Consider the following 5,097-nt stretch of genomic DNA (forward strand, 5'->3'; position numbering starts at 1 on the left):
GATGTTTATGCTGTCCTGTTTTATCATGAACATCCTTGTTTGTCTTTGAGCTTGCCAATATGCTAGCAATGATTTATATATTATATATATGCTAGTCACAGGAGGGATAAATCCAGCAAACTGGACAAAATTGTGAACTGGCACAGTTCCATAATTGATATTTATAAAGATTTTTAATCACATAGACAGGTTTTAGAAAGTGCTCCTCAATTTTTTTAATAAATATTATATCATAATAATAATATTTTGCTATATTAGTTTGACTATTTTGTGTTTTCTTTGTGGCCTTAATAGACACATCCTGGAGCAAAACAATTTCGTTACAAACCTGTACCGTGTTTTGAAAACTTGCAAATCATTTATGGGACATTCATAGATAAAATAGTACCGTGTATTGGTTGCTGGTGTGGTTTATTGAACTTAAAATTTGAGGCTTTAAGTCTGGGTATCTCTGTACTGTGTGCTGTATGGTAATTTTGTTTAGCTTGAGAGGGGATACGACAATATCTAATGTTGTCGACAAGAAACAAAAGTTACTTGTGATTTGTGAGTTTTTGCCTTCTACCTGCGATGCTTTTGGTAATATAGTTATTGTTCCTAGGATGATCAAAATACTGTTCCGGAAATTTTGTTGACCTACAGTGCCATTGTGAAAGATTGGCTGGCTCTCAAGTATGCCATGAACAGAGCTCGAAGGAAGCAATGAGTTTTATCTCTCATTTTTGTAGGAATCCAGTATGCTAAATTAACTATTCAATTAGCACTTGACCCATGATTCCTTGACCCTCTGGTTTTAGTAGTGTTCTTTTCATGTTGTTGTCAAAAATCTTAAGAGTGCACCATAACCAGATGCTTGATTTTTAATCTTGCATCGTTTAGGACGTGAATGATTGGCCTCTAATTGATCCCTTGCCTTCGTATGTTTGTTTCAGATTAAGCTTTCTGAGCATGTTTGTTCCTTGTGGGCTTGTTGGTGAAGGAATGCTGACTGCTGCTATTTCTGGGGATGTTTTCACTTCTGCTCCAGTTGATTCTATCTTAGCTTTATGGTTGTTTTGTTTTTGGATCAACTAGTTCAAATGCACTATCTTAGCTGATATTGCCTTATTGTTGTTTTACACGAATTCAGAAATGTTTTAAGTGTGTATGCCTGTATATGTGTGCGTGTGTGCTTGTGTATGTGCGTATGTATGTGCATGTATGTATGGGTGAGATGAGTTCATGGTTATTATCTTAAAAAGAAATGTGTGTACGTTCTTGATATAAAATCTCATTTCTCTTGGGTGTTCAATTATGGGTGAGATGAGTTCATGCTAGCTTGTCCGAGCCTTTGTTGTTTGAGTTATAGCTTGTTTACAATGTCCTGTGCACTTCTCGTGGTGTACGTGGCACATCATTGTTAATTTCATACATTGATTTATTTTATGTCATATAATGGCATTTCTTATTAATTTCTGTTAGTCCAAGCGTCCTCTGTATCCTGTTTCAGAAAGATATACTTGAACATATTTGCATCTTTATTATACGTTTGTTGTAGGCCATACCTCCAATGCTTGCTATACGCTGCCAGTCTGTTTTCCACAAAACTAATGCATATAGAATTCTGATTTGTGTTCTTGGGTCCATCTTGCTTGTTTGTGGCTACATTGCACGATATGTATTGGTATGGCTATTTTGTATTGTTGAATTTGGGCAATGATGATGGTCATATTATGAGAATGCAATCTACAATGTTTTGCTATGTTTAGGTAGGGCAATCTAGGATGAGAATGCAACCTAACATTGTATTTACAATGTTAGGTGAGGCAATCCATTCATGTGATTGCAACCTACATTGCAACATCATTGTTAGATGAGGCAATCCATGTATTCAATTTTAATATCTGTATCTGAGCCCCTACCTTGGTCCTATTATGAGTTTTCTAATGGTTCATTGTCTGAGCCTTGGGTTGGGTGCTTGTCGGATGCGTCCATAGGTGCGGGAGATCTGTGGGTGGTTGTGTGTTTGCATTGGGGGGTGCATGTGGTCGTGTGATTGTGCAGGTGTGCATTTGTATTTGTGTGCGTGCGAGTGTATGCATGAATGTGTGTGCTTGTGGCTGTTATGTGTTGGTGTTCAGGTGCGTGGGTATGTGTAAATTATCTATGCATGGATGTGTTGGTGGGTGGGCATACATATGCAATTAACCCTTTCCAATATTGAACAGTTCAGAGAGTAGAATTCTGATTTGGATACAAGTGTGCAAATTATCTTGATCCATGCAGGGCAGAGGGGAGCACAACAAAAATTTCAATAAATATTTGCTGGGAAGCTGTCTTCATGATCAGGGAGTTTAATCTCATAATACTAATTTTCTTACTCTGAGCCTGCTTCAAATATTCTAATTCACACAGCTCTCTATGTGATGCAACTTTCAGAGGCAGTGTCATTGGTATAGCTAGGTGATAATACCAGGATGCGATGTTTTCCGGGATGGTTAACTGTGCAATTGTATTTGTTTTTTTTAGGAGGTAAGCTCACCAAAGTTCTTATATTCACCATTTATTATTTTGGTAATCCTTAAACTTGTTTGTTACAACTATGGATTTCAAATCCTAAAACTTGTTTGTAGGAGGCAACTACACTACTGGCTTGATATGATGTTGAAAAATATTAATCCTGTTGTTCGTCGTGGAAAAATATGATACCTGATTTCGCTCGAGTACAAACGATTGATTGTATTCCAGCTATTTTATTTTTCTGTAACAAATGCAAACTAGTCTGGTAGTCTGATAGATGTTAATGTTGCGTCTCTACCTGTACCACGATATCTTAGTTTATTTGGTGAGAACGTAGTGATAGAATATCTTAACATTTTTCTTTTTATGCAATCTTTCAGCATAAATATCTTACTCATTAATACATAAATAAAAAGTATATGTTAGAGCATTACTGAGTACACTTTTTGTGTTTAATTTTAACTTTTTATTTGTCTTACTGAGTACATTTCTTTCCATTGCAGCTACACAACAGAAGTTGGAGATGGATGGTGAAGGGGGGAAGAAGAAGCCAGAGACGTGACGAAGGAAAGGCTTGCAACGTTGATAAGACATCTATTCTGTAGTCTTTATTGTTCAAATCTACTTAATTATGATTGTTGGATTTGTTAATAAAACATGTGTCAAACACTTGTTATTTGTTTAATAGAATTGCGTTTAAATTTATTTACTAATGTTATTATTTGTTTCATTTTTAATGATTGTGAAAATAAGCACCGATATTATTTTAGCTGTTAATATGCAACATGTTTGGAGTATAATTTGATGTTTGGTTTCTTTGTTGATGTGAATGGGAGCAAATTTGTTGTGGATGTTCAGGTTCAGTGTAGTTGACAGAAAAGATATTACTTTTGGTGATGCAAATTAGTGTCAATGAAAATATACTTTTTACCAACTAAAAAAAAATACTTTTGCTGACGCTATCTAGCTTCGCCAAAAATAATATTTTTTAGCGATGCTATTTTGCGTCGCCAAAGGTATAGTTTTTAGCGACACTTTATTCTGTGTCGCTAAAAGCTAAACTTTGGCCGACGCTAACTTGCGTCGCCAAAAGTATAGTTTTTAGCGACGAACAATTTTACGTCGCTAAATGCTATACTTTTGCCGACGCATAGCTTTTACCGACGCTGCGTGCGTCGCCAAAAGCACACTTTTGCCGACACAAAATATTATGCGTCGCTAAAAGATATACTTTTCCCGACGTATGACGCGTCACCAAAAGTGTACTTTTGGCGATGCAGTGTATTTGCGTCGCTAAATACTTTCCTTGACGCACTTTTGATGACGCGTTAGTGACGCTGCATTTTACGTCAGGAAAAATTTTTCCCGACGTTGTTTGAACTTTTGCCGACGTTTTTGTTTCGTCAGCAATGTTGTATTTTGTTGTAGTGATATTAGGAATATCATGATATTTATTTCTGTAAATATTATGTGTGAGAAATGTTGTTCTTTAATTAGTGGAATTGTGGTTGTGTTTAATATCATGAAATGAGTTAATATTGTGCAAACATGTTCGGTAACATGTATTTTTTTTAAAAATATGGTAGAACACAATTTAATTTAATTGTTTTTTAAATTGTTTAAAATCTAAATATAATTCTAAAAAGTATGAATTAAAATTATATTGTGATAATTTTCTTCCTCATTTTCTTAGAAAGGTAACCAAACAAGAGAAAATGATTTTCATATGAATTTTCTTTTAACTTTCATTACAATATTCTTTCTAACCAAACAATAGAAAGAATATCATTTTCTTTTCTTTTTCTTTTCCTTTCTTTTTACTTTCTCTTTCCTTTTCTTTTCTCTCCCTTTCTCTCAAACCAAACATAGCCTTAATGAACTGGAAGACTGATTCAAAATATTAAAGATGTAAAGGACTGATAGCGAAAATTAACCCTACGTAGTAAAATTCATTTCTTTGACCAATTCTAATTCCTATAGGATTTCTTTTTTCATGATACTTACTAGAGTTATTCAAATCGTAGCCCTCTTCTAATTGAAATTTAGTTCCAATCGTAATTTTCCTTTCTAGTCCAAGTCAAACTTCTAATCCTAATTAAACTAGAATTTAACATGAATTGTTTCAACGCAAGACATATCCAACGGGACGGAGATAGATGAAATCACCTCAAATTCAAGACCTAACGGGGTTGAGGTATGGTTAGTGGTTTTTGGAATTCTGACAAATTCAGACTTCTCCAAATTCATAAATTTTCACATTTTACTAAAAAGAAAGAGTAGAGATGACGCAACACATGCGTATATCACGCGTCATTAATTTCTTTTCCTTCTGCAATTAGAAGAAGACTTGAACGACGAATGTTGTTGATTTTTATTTGGCTGCATTAACTTTGAAATGACACCAGAAGCTAACTAATACTTTCATCTTATGAATCATTGAATTTTCTCTGCGTGACTTTTATTTTCAAAATTTAATGTTCCTTTGACAATTCGAGCGCATGCTTCCTTTCTGTCATTTCCTAACCTTTTTCTACTGACACGCATTTATAAAGACAAAAGCCAAATGGTTCTCTTCAATACAACACGAAGCATAATTCC

Source organism: Asparagus officinalis, chromosome 1 (genome assembly GCF_001876935.1).
Source record: "Asparagus officinalis chromosome 1, Aspof.V1, whole genome shotgun sequence".
Lineage (NCBI taxonomy): Eukaryota > Viridiplantae > Streptophyta > Magnoliopsida > Asparagales > Asparagaceae > Asparagus > Asparagus officinalis.